The 14,230-nt window shown below is 46.2% G+C and overlaps 4 non-coding genes across 4 annotated transcripts; all 4 read right to left on the bottom strand.

The window, feature by feature from the left end:
- Positions 1-322: 322 nt before the first annotated feature.
- trnal-uaa (transfer RNA leucine (anticodon UAA)) lies at positions 323-405 on the bottom strand. Its single transcript has one exon. It is a non-coding gene; the product is annotated as a tRNA-Leu (tRNA).
- Positions 406-8,560: 8,155 nt separating this feature from the next.
- On the bottom strand, positions 8,561-8,643 carry trnal-uaa (transfer RNA leucine (anticodon UAA)). Its single transcript has one exon. It is a non-coding gene; the product is annotated as a tRNA-Leu (tRNA).
- A 2,663-nt stretch (positions 8,644-11,306) lies between these two features.
- On the bottom strand, positions 11,307-11,389 carry trnal-uaa (transfer RNA leucine (anticodon UAA)). Its single transcript has one exon. It is a non-coding gene; the product is annotated as a tRNA-Leu (tRNA).
- Positions 11,390-14,052: 2,663 nt separating this feature from the next.
- trnal-uaa (transfer RNA leucine (anticodon UAA)) lies at positions 14,053-14,135 on the bottom strand. Its single transcript has one exon. It is a non-coding gene; the product is annotated as a tRNA-Leu (tRNA).
- Positions 14,136-14,230: the final 95 nt, after the last annotated feature.

The raw sequence follows: 14,230 nt of genomic DNA on the forward strand, positions 1-14,230 counted from the left end.
TGGAACGATTTTTTCATTGGCCAGAAAACCAAATAACGACGAGTCGAGTCACCGTAGTACTTTGTTTCACAACAGCGATGAAATAACAGTCTCCATTCGATTCCATTAAAATTCAACTCGCCTGGAACGTAAAGCAACAGAAGAGCTGCGGGAGGCGAACACGATCATGACAGCACAGACGCTTCGCTAAATTCGGCACTTTCACACACCACGATTAATTGCCCGGGAAGCAAACCCATTTCGCTTCTGTTTTAAACAGAAACGCAGCAGGGGTCGAAACAGCATTTCAACCAGCTGCGCGATTGGAGAAGGTCAGCAGAATTGGCAGCGGTGGGATTCGAACCCACGCCTCTGTCAGAGACTGGAGCTTAAATCCAGCGCCTTAGACCGCTCGGCCACACTACCAGCCAGCCACTAGCGCTGCCCATTTTCTTGCACTTCCAATTGTGCTCCTGCAAAACAACAGATGCAAAGTCACGTTAAAAGGGTTCCATGATCCCTCTCCGACTCGCACAGCTGCTGGGATGTGCCCGGCTACAATGACAATTTCGCAGCAGATAATGATACCCATCAATCCAGACAAAAATCAATGGTAAGCTGAGTCGATCTTCTCAGACTCTTTTCAGCTCCAAATGCATCTGTGAGTGCGTGAGAACACACGATCGGTTATGATTTGGTCAAATTACCATGAGCTGCTTGACATGACTGCAATTTCGATTCTTGCATTGATAAATGATTTCACCCATTGCTCGAAACAGGACAACTTTCACGTTTACACGGAACATGAAACACACCGGACTACAGGGAAAATGCACAAAGCTGAGCAGCCCGTGTTCCAAATCATAACGTGCAGCATAGTTTCAGTCACTGTGTCTGTCTTGCAGAATAAGAGTCCCAAAGAATGTTCTCCACCCTAAAACCGGAGGTAGCATTACAATCCGAGAACGACAGATCACATTGCGAGGATGCTCTGACCTCGGAGCCAATTCGAGATGCCACTTTCCTTGCCTTTTTGCCTTAACCGTGCAATTCGCTGCAGAGATGTTCACACCTGGATATGAGCCACATGGATACCAACTGAGTTGGAAACCTGTGTGGGAATCGAAAGGAAGCGACACAATAAAGTTTGATAAATTCCATGGTGCTTTTAAGAAATGCAGTCTCTGTTCACCTCAATCTAAAAGGCAGTTTCTGAACATAGTCAGAGAAGTCAAAAGGGAATTAGCTCACCCCACCCCACTCTCCGGAAGAGGTGCTAACTGCCCTTGAGTGCTTTTTGTTCTCGATGTGAAGAGCTCTCACGCCTGAGTCACCTTCACGTCTCTGGTTGCTGAGCGAATCACAAAGAAGGAATTTCACCAGAGCTGCTACTGCCTCACTTCCCCACTCGCCCTCCCCGTTTACATTTTCCTGCTCGTCAGTGATTTAAAGAAATCCAAATGGATGCGATGTCATTCTGTAGCCTCTCTGTCGATTCCTCCGTCTCACTTCCAACGTGGCTTAGATCTCGGGGCGCACCTTAATACTAGCGACGCTGTGAAAGCATAGGTCCAGAGGTTCCTCTGAGAGTGTAATTTCTTTCATTGCTGTTGCTGATTGAATGAGCCACTTCCGTGCGAACTGCTCCAAAACATGATTCAGGACCTCTGGTGCCAACTCTCGTACGTTGAATAACGACAGACAGCTTCCAAATGAGGTCTTTCAGAGACGACTTTGGGGGTACATTTGACAGACAGACTAGTTCAGGAATCCGTGGTGCGCTGTGATACCAGAGCATCAGCTTCTTCCCTGTCTTTGAACCGGGCAAACCTGCGCAAGGAATGCAAATGCGGTGCTGCTTTTCATGGAAGGATCAGAAGGCGGGAACTACACTCTCAAACAGAATGGCATATGATCAGAACCAGGTTGGAGAAAAACTTGACAATGCTTTGCACAGTAATTAAATGGAGTTGCATTACATTTCACTACGAGAGCAGATTTGTTCAAGCACTGAAAGTTGAAGCCATTCTACTTTTCACCTTTCTGTTTCCAATCGCTCGTTGTTTAATGGGACTTGTTTAATTTTGGCTATGTGCTGAGCATGGACGAGATACACCGAAGTATCTGTTTCCACGCGGTGTGCCCTAATAACGTTGTGTTGCTTACACCGGCATTAAAGGATCACTCTTTAGCGGAGCTTGCCGTCGCAGTCTGCGGCACAATCATATAGCCTGTTCGACTGCTCACGGGAACGGTAGCATTGTGAATCGCTGCAGAAACGAACGACTTCCTTACTTTTGCTCCGACTGACCATACTCTGGGAAATTTTCCCAGATTCTCAGTTCAGGATTTTTGCAGCTGGAAGTTACCTCAGAAACCCTGTTAACTCGTAATTTATTGAGAGAATCGCAAAACGGAAAGCATTTAACACGGAACACAAACAAAACTGGCAAACCAAATGTATTTCCAGACACAGCGAGCATGAATGCTAAATGTGAGACAGTCCGGGGCATGAGCCATAAAGTAATCTCACAACTAACAACAGGGCAATTCCAAACTACTCTTTCAAACATACAGGAGCCTGAGTGCACCACCACTTCCCGGACAATGCTGAAAAGAGAGAAAGAAAGAACATAATAAGAATGGGCCATAAAAAGTGAATTTCACCAATCACAGTCTCGGCTAGATTACCTTTCCCTTCCGATGTCTCCAGGACGGAGATGAAGGAAATGGGAGAAATTCAATAACATATGACATCGAAATTCATTGGAACGATTTTTTCATTGGCCAGAAAACCAAATAACGACGAGTCGAGTCACCGTAGTACTTTGTTTCACAACAGCGATGAAATAACAGTCTCCATTCGATTCCATTAAAATTCAACTCGCCTGGAACGTAAAGCAACAGAAGAGCTGCGGGAGGCGAACACGATCATGACAGCACAGACGCTTCGCCAAATTCGGCACTTTCACACACCACAATTAATTGCCCGGGAAGCAAACCCATTTCGCTTCTGTTTTAAACAGAAACGCAGCAGGGGTCGAAACAGCATTTCAACCAGCTGCGCGATTGGAGAAGGTCAGCAGAAATGGCAGCGGTGGGATTCGAACCCACGCCTCTGTCAGAGACTGGAGCTTAAATCCCGCGCCTTAGAGCGCTCGGCCACACTACCAGCCAACCACTAGCGCTGCCAATTTTCTTGCACTTCCAATTGTGCTCCTGCAAAACAACAGATGCAAAGTCACGTTAAAAGGGTTCCATGATCCCTCTCCGACTCGCACAGCTGCTGGGATGTGCCCGGCTACAATGACAATTTCGCAGCAGATAATGATACCCATCAATCCAGACAAAAATCAATGGAAAGCTGAGTCGATCTTCTCAGACTCTTTTCAGCTCCAAATGCATCTGTGAGTGCGTGAGAACACACGATCGGTTATGATTTGGTCAAATTACCATGAGCTGCTTGACATGACTGCAATTTCGATTCTTGCATTGATAAATGATTTCACCCATTGCTCGAAACAGGACAACTTTCACGTTTACACGGAACATGAAACACACCGGACTACAGGGAAAATGCACAAAGCTGAGCAGCCCGTGTTCCAAATCATAACGTGCAGCATAGTTTCAGTCACTGTGTCTGTCTTGCAGAATAAGAGTCCCAAAGAATGTTCTCCACCCTAAAACCGGAGGTAGCATTACAATCCGAGAACGACAGATCACATTGCGAGGATGCTCTGACCTCGGAGCCAATTCGAGATGCCACTTTCCTTGCCTTTTTGCCTTAACCGTGCAATTCGCTGCAGAGATGTTCACACCTGGATATGAGCCACATGGATACCAACTGAGTTGGAAACCTGTGTGGGAATCGAAAGGAAGCGACACAATAAAGTTTGATAAATTCCATGGTGCTTTTAAGAAATGCAGTCTCTGTTCACCTCAATCTAAAAGGCAGTTTCTGAACATAGTCAGAGAAGTCAAAAGGGAATTAGCTCACCCCACCCCACTCTCCGGAAGAGGTGCTAACTGCCCTTGAGTGCTTTTTGTTCTCGATGTGAAGAGCTCTCACGCCTGAGTCACCTTCACGTCTCTGGTTGCTGAGCGAATCACAAAGAAGGAATTTCACCAGAGCTGCTACTGCCTCACTTCCCCACTCGCCCTCCCCGTTTACATTTTCCTGCTCGTCAGTGATTTAAAGAAATCCAAATGGATGCGATGTCATTCTGTAGCCTCTCTGTCGATTCCTCCGTCTCACTTCCAACGTGGCTTAGATCTCGGGGCGCACCTTAATACTAGCGACGCTGTGAAAGCATAGGTCCAGAGGTTCCTCTGAGAGTGTAATTTCTTTCATTGCTGTTGCTGATTGAATGAGCCACTTCCGTGCGAACTGCTCCAAAACATGATTCAGGACCTCTGGTGCCAACTCTCGTACGTTGAATAACGACAGACAGCTTCCAAATGAGGTCTTTCAGAGACGACTTTGGGGGTACATTTGACAGACAGACTAGTTCAGGAATCCGTGGTGCGCTGTGATACCAGAGCATCAGCTTCTTCCCTGTCTTTGAACCGGGCAAACCTGCGCAAGGAATGCAAATGCGGTGCTGCTTTTCATGGAAGGATCAGAAGGCGGGAACTACACTCTCAAACAGAATGGCATATGATCAGAACCAGGTTGGAGAAAAACTTGACAATGCTTTGCACAGTAATTAAATGGAGTTGCATTACATTTCACTACGAGAGCAGATTTGTTCAAGCACTGAAAGTTGAAGCCATTCTACTTTTCACCTTTCTGTTTCCAATCGCTCGTTGTTTAATGGGACTTGTTTAATTTTGGCTATGTGCTGAGCATGGACGAGATACACCGAAGTATCTGTTTCCACGCGGTGTGCCCTAATAACGTTGTGTTGCTTAAACCGGCATTAAAGGATCACTCTTTAGCGGAGCTTGCCGTCGCAGTCTGCGGCACAATCATATAGCCTGTTCGACTGCTCACGGGAACGGTAGCATTGTGAATCGCTGCAGAAACGAACGACTTCCTTACTTTTGCTCCGACTGACCATACTCTGGGAAATTTTCCCAGATTCTCAGTTCAGGATTTTTGCAGCTGGAAGTTACCTCAGAAACCCTGTTAACTCGTAATTTATTGAGAGAATCGCAAAACGGAAAGCATTTAACACGGAACACAAACAAAACTGGCAAACCAAATGTATTTCCAGACACAGCGAGCATGAATGCTAAATGTGAGACAGTCCGGGGCATGAGCCATAATGTAATCTCACAACTAACAACAGGGCAATTCCAAACTACTCTTTCAAACATACAGGAGCCTGAGTGCACCACCACTTCCCGGACAATGCTGAAAAGAGAGAAAGAAAGAACATAATAAGAATGGGCCATAAAAAGTGAATTTCACCAATCACAGTCTCGGCTAGATTACCTTTCCCTTCCGATGTCTCCAGGACGGAGATGAAGGAAATGGGAGAAATTCAATAACATATGACATCGAAATTCATTGGAACGATTTTTTCATTGGCCAGAAAACCAAATAACGACGAGTCGAGTCACCGTAGTACTTTGTTTCACAACAGCGATGAAATAACAGTCTCCATTCGATTCCATTAAAATTCAACTCGCCTGGAACGTAAAGCAACAGAAGAGCTGCGGGAGGCGAACACGATCATGACAGCACAGACGCTTCGCCAAATTCGGCACTTTCACACACCACAATTAATTGCCCGGGAAGCAAACCCATTTCGCTTCTGTTTTAAACAGAAACGCAGCAGGGGTCGAAACAGCATTTCAACCAGCTGCGCGATTGGAGAAGGTCAGCAGAAATGGCAGCGGTGGGATTCGAACCCACGCCTCTGTCAGAGACTGGAGCTTAAATCCCGCGCCTTAGAGCGCTCGGCCACACTACCAGCCAACCACTAGCGCTGCCAATTTTCTTGCACTTCCAATTGTGCTCCTGCAAAACAACAGATGCAAAGTCACGTTAAAAGGGTTCCATGATCCCTCTCCGACTCGCACAGCTGCTGGGATGTGCCCGGCTACAATGACAATTTCGCAGCAGATAATGATACCCATCAATCCAGACAAAAATCAATGGAAAGCTGAGTCGATCTTCTCAGACTCTTTTCAGCTCCAAATGCATCTGTGAGTGCGTGAGAACACACGATCGGTTATGATTTGGTCAAATTACCATGAGCTGCTTGACATGACTGCAATTTCGATTCTTGCATTGATAAATGATTTCACCCATTGCTCGAAACAGGACAACTTTCACGTTTACACGGAACATGAAACACACCGGACTACAGGGAAAATGCACAAAGCTGAGCAGCCCGTGTTCCAAATCATAACGTGCAGCATAGTTTCAGTCACTGTGTCTGTCTTGCAGAATAAGAGTCCCAAAGAATGTTCTCCACCCTAAAACCGGAGGTAGCATTACAATCCGAGAACGACAGATCACATTGCGAGGATGCTCTGACCTCGGAGCCAATTCGAGATGCCACTTTCCTTGCCTTTTTGCCTTAACCGTGCAATTCGCTGCAGAGATGTTCACACCTGGATATGAGCCACATGGATACCAACTGAGTTGGAAACCTGTGTGGGAATCGAAAGGAAGCGACACAATAAAGTTTGATAAATTCCATGGTGCTTTTAAGAAATGCAGTCTCTGTTCACCTCAATCTAAAAGGCAGTTTCTGAACATAGTCAGAGAAGTCAAAAGGGAATTAGCTCACCCCACCCCACTCTCCGGAAGAGGTGCTAACTGCCCTTGAGTGCTTTTTGTTCTCGATGTGAAGAGCTCTCACGCCTGAGTCACCTTCACGTCTCTGGTTGCTGAGCGAATCACAAAGAAGGAATTTCACCAGAGCTGCTACTGCCTCACTTCCCCACTCGCCCTCCCCGTTTACATTTTCCTGCTCGTCAGTGATTTAAAGAAATCCAAATGGATGCGATGTCATTCTGTAGCCTCTCTGTCGATTCCTCCGTCTCACTTCCAACGTGGCTTAGATCTCGGGGCGCACCTTAATACTAGCGACGCTGTGAAAGCATAGGTCCAGAGGTTCCTCTGAGAGTGTAATTTCTTTCATTGCTGTTGCTGATTGAATGAGCCACTTCCGTGCGAACTGCTCCAAAACATGATTCAGGACCTCTGGTGCCAACTCTCGTACGTTGAATAACGACAGACAGCTTCCAAATGAGGTCTTTCAGAGACGACTTTGGGGGTACATTTGACAGACAGACTAGTTCAGGAATCCGTGGTGCGCTGTGATACCAGAGCATCAGCTTCTTCCCTGTCTTTGAACCGGGCAAACCTGCGCAAGGAATGCAAATGCGGTGCTGCTTTTCATGGAAGGATCAGAAGGCGGGAACTACACTCTCAAACAGAATGGCATATGATCAGAACCAGGTTGGAGAAAAACTTGACAATGCTTTGCACAGTAATTAAATGGAGTTGCATTACATTTCACTACGAGAGCAGATTTGTTCAAGCACTGAAAGTTGAAGCCATTCTACTTTTCACCTTTCTGTTTCCAATCGCTCGTTGTTTAATGGGACTTGTTTAATTTTGGCTATGTGCTGAGCATGGACGAGATACACCGAAGTATCTGTTTCCACGCGGTGTGCCCTAATAACGTTGTGTTGCTTAAACCGGCATTAAAGGATCACTCTTTAGCGGAGCTTGCCGTCGCAGTCTGCGGCACAATCATATAGCCTGTTCGACTGCTCACGGGAACGGTAGCATTGTGAATCGCTGCAGAAACGAACGACTTCCTTACTTTTGCTCCGACTGACCATACTCTGGGAAATTTTCCCAGATTCTCAGTTCAGGATTTTTGCAGCTGGAAGTTACCTCAGAAACCCTGTTAACTCGTAATTTATTGAGAGAATCGCAAAACGGAAAGCATTTAACACGGAACACAAACAAAACTGGCAAACCAAATGTATTTCCAGACACAGCGAGCATGAATGCTAAATGTGAGACAGTCCGGGGCATGAGCCATAATGTAATCTCACAACTAACAACAGGGCAATTCCAAACTACTCTTTCAAACATACAGGAGCCTGAGTGCACCACCACTTCCCGGACAATGCTGAAAAGAGAGAAAGAAAGAACATAATAAGAATGGGCCATAAAAAGTGAATTTCACCAATCACAGTCTCGGCTAGATTACCTTTCCCTTCCGATGTCTCCAGGACGGAGATGAAGGAAATGGGAGAAATTCAATAACATATGACATCGAAATTCATTGGAACGATTTTTTCATTGGCCAGAAAACCAAATAACGACGAGTCGAGTCACCGTAGTACTTTGTTTCACAACAGCGATGAAATAACAGTCTCCATTCGGTTCCATTAAAATTCAACTCGCCTGGAACGTAAAGCAACAGAAGAGCTGCGGGAGGCGAACACGATCATGACAGCACAGACGCTTCGCCAAATTCGGCACTTTCACACACCACAATTCATTGCCCGGGAAGCAAACCCATTTCGCTTCTGTTTTAAACAGAAACGCAGCAGGGGTCGAAACAGCATTTCAACCAGCTGCGCGGTGGGAGAAGGTCAGCAGAAATGGCAGCGGTGGGATTCGAACCCACGCCTCTGTCAGAGACTGGAGCTTAAATCCAGCGCCTTAGACCGCTCGGCCACACTACCAGCCAGCCACTAGCGCTGCCCATTTTCTTGCACTTCCAATTGTGCTCCTGCAAAACAACAGATGCAAAGTCACGTTAAAAGGGTTCCATGATCCCTCTCCGACTCGCACAGCTGCTGGGATGTGCCCGGCTACAATGACAATTTCGCAGCAGATAATGATACCCATCAATCCAGACAAAAATCAATGGTAAGCTGAGTCGATCTTCTCAGACTCTTTTCAGCTCCAAATGCATCTGTGAGTGCGTGAGAACACACGATCGGTTATGATTTGGTCAAATTACCATGAGCTGCTTGACATGACTGCAATTTCGATTCTTGCATTGATAAATGATTTCACCCATTGCTCGAAACAGGACAACTTTCACGTTTACACGGAACATGAAACACACCGGACTACAGGGAAAATGCACAAAGCTGAGCAGCCCGTGTTCCAAATCATAACGTGCAGCATAGTTTCAGTCACTGTGTCTGTCTTGCAGAATAAGAGTCCCAAAGAATGTTCTCCACCCTAAAACCGGAGGTAGCATTACAATCCGAGAACGACAGATCACATTGCGAGGATGCTCTGACCTCGGAGCCAATTCGAGATGCCACTTTCCTTGCCTTTTTGCCTTAACCGTGCAATTCGCTGCAGAGATGTTCACACCTGGATATGAGCCACATGGATACCAACTGAGTTGGAAACCTGTGTGGGAATCGAAAGGAAGCGACACAATAAAGTTTGATAAATTCCATGGTGCTTTTAAGAAATGCAGTCTCTGTTCACCTCAATCTAAAAAGCAGTTTCTGAACATAGTCAGAGAAGTCAAAAGGGAATTAGCTCACCCCACCCCACTCTCCGGAAGAGGTGCTAACTGCCCTTGAGTGCTTTTTGTTCTCGATGTGAAGAGCTCTCACGCCTGAGTCACCTTCACGTCTCTGGTTGCTGAGCGAATCACAAAGAAGGAATTTCACCAGAGCTGCTACTGCCTCACTTCCCCACTCGCCCTCCCCGTTTACATTTTCCTGCTCGTCAGTGATTTAAAGAAATCCAAATGGATGCGATGTCATTCTGTAGCCTCTCTGTCGATTCCTCCGTCTCACTTCCAACGTGGCTTAGATCTCGGGGCGCACCTTAATACTAGCGACGCTGTGAAAGCATAGGTCCAGAGGTTCCTCTGAGAGTGTAATTTCTTTCATTGCTGTTGCTGATTGAATGAGCCACTTCCGTGCGAACTGCTCCAAAACATGATTCAGGACCTCTGGTGCCAACTCTCGTACGTTGAATAACGACAGACAGCTTCCAAATGAGGTCTTTCAGAGACGACTTTGGGGGTACATTTGACAGACAGACTAGTTCAGGAATCCGTGGTGCGCTGTGATACCAGAGCATCAGCTTCTTCCCTGTCTTTGAACCGGGCAAACCTGCGCAAGGAATGCAAATGCGGTGCTGCTTTTCATGGAAGGATCAGAAGGCGGGAACTACACTCTCAAACAGAATGGCATATGATCAGAACCAGGTTGGAGAAAAACTTGACAATGCTTTGCACAGTAATTAAATGGAGTTGCATTACATTTCACTACGAGAGCAGATTTGTTCAAGCACTGAAAGTTGAAGCCATTCTACTTTTCACCTTTCTGTTTCCAATCGCTCGTTGTTTAATGGGACTTGTTTAATTTTGGCTATGTGCTGAGCATGGACGAGATACACCGAAGTATCTGTTTCCACGCGGTGTGCCCTAATAACGTTGTGTTGCTTACACCGGCATTAAAGGATCACTCTTTAGCGGAGCTTGCCGTCGCAGTCTGCGGCACAATCATATAGCCTGTTCGACTGCTCACGGGAACGGTAGCATTGTGAATCGCTGCAGAAACGAACGACTTCCTTACTTTTGCTCCGACTGACCATACTCTGGGAAATTTTCCCAGATTCTCAGTTCAGGATTTTTGCAGCTGGAAGTTACCTCAGAAACCCTGTTCAGTCGTAATTTATTGAGAGAATCGCAAAACGGAAAGCATTTAACACGGAACACAAACAAAACTGGCAAACCAAATGTATTTCCAGACACAGCGAGCATGAATGCTAAATGTGAGACAGTCCGGGGCATGAGCCATAAAGTAATCTCACAACTAACAACAGGGCAATTCCAAACTACTCTTTCAAACATACAGGAGCCTGAGTGCACCACCACTTCCCGGACAATGCTGAAAAGAGAGAAAGAAAGAACATAATAAGAATGGGCCATAAATAGTGAATTTCACCAATCACAGTCTCGGCTAGATTACCTTTCCCTTCCGATGTCTCCAGGACGGAGATGAAGGAAATGGGAGAAATTCAATAACATATGACATCGAAATTCATTGGAACGATTTTTTCATTGGCCAGAAAACCAAATAACGACGAGTCGAGTCACCGTAGTACTTTGTTTCACAACAGCGATGAAATAACAGTCTCCATTCGGTTCCATTAAAATTCAACTCGCCTGGAACGTAAAGCAACAGAAGAGCTGCGGGAGGCGAACACGATCATGACAGCACAGACGCTTCGCTAAATTCGGCACTTTCACACACCACAATTAATTGCCCGGGAAGCAAACCCATTTCGCTTCTGTTTTAAACAGAAACGCAGCAGGGGTCGAAACAGCATTTCAACCAGCTGCGCGATTGGAGAAGGTCAGCAGAAATGGCAGCTGTGGGATTCGAATCCACGCCTCTGTCAGAGACTGGAGTTTAAATCCAGCGCCTTAGACCGCTCGGCCACACTACCAGCCAGCCACTAGCGCTGCCCATTTTCTTGCACTTCCAATTGTGCTCCTGCAAAACAACAGATGCAAAGTCACGTTAAAAGGGTTCCATGATCCCTCTCCGACTCGCACAGCTGCTGGGATGTGCCCGGCTACAATGACAATTTCGCAGCAGATAATGATACCCATCAATCCAGACAAAAATCAATGGTAAGCTGAGTCGATCTTCTCAGACTCTTTTCAGCTCCAAATGCATCTGTGAGTGCGTGAGAACACACGATCGGTTATGATTTGGTCAAATTACCATGAGCTGCTTGACATGACTGCAATTTCGATTCTTGCATTGATAAATGATTTCACCCATTGCTCGAAACAGGACAACTTTCACGTTTACACGGAACATGAAACACACCGGACTACAGGGAAAATGCACAAAGCTGAGCAGCCCGTGTTCCAAATCATAACGTGCAGCATAGTTTCAGTCACTGTGTCTGTCTTGCAGAATAAGAGTCCCAAAGAATGTTCTCCACCCTAAAACCGGAGGTAGCATTACAATCCGAGAACGACAGATCACATTGCGAGGATGCTCTGACCTCGGAGCCAATTCGAGATGCCACTTTCCTTGCCTTTTTGCCTTAACCGTGCAATTCGCTGCAGAGATGTTCACACCTGGATATGAGCCACATGGATACCAACTGAGTTGGAAACCTGTGTGGGAATCGAAAGGAAGCGACACAATAAAGTTTGATAAATTCCATGGTGCTTTTAAGAAATGCAGTCTCTGTTCACCTCAATCTAAAAGGCAGTTTCTGAACATAGTCAGAGAACTCAAAAGGGAATTAGCTCACCCCACCCCACTCTCCGGAAGAGGTGCTAACTGCCCTTGAGTGCTTTTTGTTCTCGATGTGAAGAGCTCTCACGCCTGAGTCACCTTCACGTCTCTGGTTGCTGAGCGAATCACAAAGAAGGAATTTCACCAGAGCTGCTACTGCCTCACTTCCCCACTCGCCCTCCCCGTTTATATTTTCCTGCTCGTCAGTGATTTAAAGAAATCCAAATGGATGCGATGTCATTCTGTAGCCTCTCTGTCGATTCCTCCGTCTCACTTCCAACGTGGCTTAGATCTCGGGGCGCACCTTAATACTAGCGACGCTGTGAAAGCATAGGTCCAGAGGTTCCTCTGAGAGTGTAATTTCTTTCATTGCTGTTGCTGATTGAATGAGCCACTTCCGTGCGAACTGCTCCAAAACATGATTCAGGACCTCTGGTGCCAACTCTCGTACGTTGAATAACGACAGACAGCTTCCAAATGAGGTCTTTCAGAGACGACTTTGGGGGTACATTTGACAGACAGACTAGTTCAGGAATCCGTGGTGCGCTGTGATACCAGAGCATCAGCTTCTTCCCTGTCTTTGAACCGGGCAAACCTGCGCAAGGAATGCAAATGCGGTGCTGCTTTTCATGGAAGGATCAGAAGGCGGGAACTACACTCTCAAACAGAATGGCATATGATCAGAACCAGGTTGGAGAAAAACTTGACAATGCTTTGCACAGTAATTAAATGGAGTTGCATTACATTTCACTACGAGAGCAGATTTGTTCAAGCACTGAAAGTTGAAGCCATTCTACTTTTCACCTTTCTGTTTCCAATCGCTCGTTGTTTAATGGGACTTGTTTAATTTTGGCTATGTGCTGAGCATGGACGAGATACACCGAAGTATCTGTTTCCACGCGGTGTGCCCTAATAACGTTGTGTTGCTTACACCGGCATTAAAGGATCACTCTTTAGCGGAGCTTGCCGTCGCAGTCTGCGGCACAATCATATAGCCTGTTCGACTGCTCACGGGAACGGTAGCATTGTGAATCGCTGCAGAAACGAACGACTTCCTTACTTTTGCTCCGACTGACCATACTCTGGGAAATTTTCCCAGATTCTCAGTTCAGGATTTTTGCAGCTGGAAGTTACCTCAGAAACCCTGTTCAGTCGTAATTTATTGAGAGAATCGCAAAACGGAAAGCATTTAACACGGAACACAAACAAAACTGGCAAACCAAATGTATTTCCAGACACAGCGAGCATGAATGCTAAATGTGAGACAGTCCGGGGCATGAGCCATAATGTAATCTCACAACTAACAACAGGGCAATTCCAAACTACTCTTTCAAACATACAGGAGCCTGAGTGCACCACCACTTCCCGGACAATGCTGAAAAGAGAGAAAGAAAGAACATAATAAGAATGGGCCATAAAAAGTGAATTTCACCAATCACAGTCTCGGCTAGATTACCTTTCCCTTCCGATGTCTCCAGGACGGAGATGAAGGAAATGGGAGAAATTCAATAACATATGACATCGAAATTCATTGGAACGATTTTTTCATTGGCCAGAAAACCAAATAACGACGAGTCGAGTCACCGTAGTACTTTGTTTCACAACAGCGATGAAATAACAGTCTCCATTCGGTTCCATTAAAATTCAACTCGCCTGGAACGTAAAGCAACAGAAGAGCTGCGGGAGGCGAACACGATCATGACAGCACAGACGCTTCGCTAAATTCGGCACTTTCACACACCACAATTAATTGCCCGGGAAGCAAACCCATTTCGCTTCTGTTTTAAACAGAAACGCAGCAGGGGTCGAAACAGCATTTCAACCAGCTGCGCGATTGGAGAAGGTCAGCAGAAATGGCAGCTGTGGGATTCGAACCCACGCCTCTGTCAGAGACTGGAGTTTAAATCCAGCGCCTTAGACCGCTCGGCCACACTACCAGCCAGCCACTAGCGCTGCCCATTTTCTTGCACTTCCAATTGTGCTCCTGCAAAACAACAGATGCAAAGTCACGTTAAAAGGGTTCCATGATCCC

The sequence above is a fragment of the Chiloscyllium punctatum genome, chromosome 41 (assembly GCF_047496795.1).
Source record: "Chiloscyllium punctatum isolate Juve2018m chromosome 41, sChiPun1.3, whole genome shotgun sequence".
Classification (NCBI taxonomy): domain Eukaryota; kingdom Metazoa; phylum Chordata; class Chondrichthyes; order Orectolobiformes; family Hemiscylliidae; genus Chiloscyllium; species Chiloscyllium punctatum.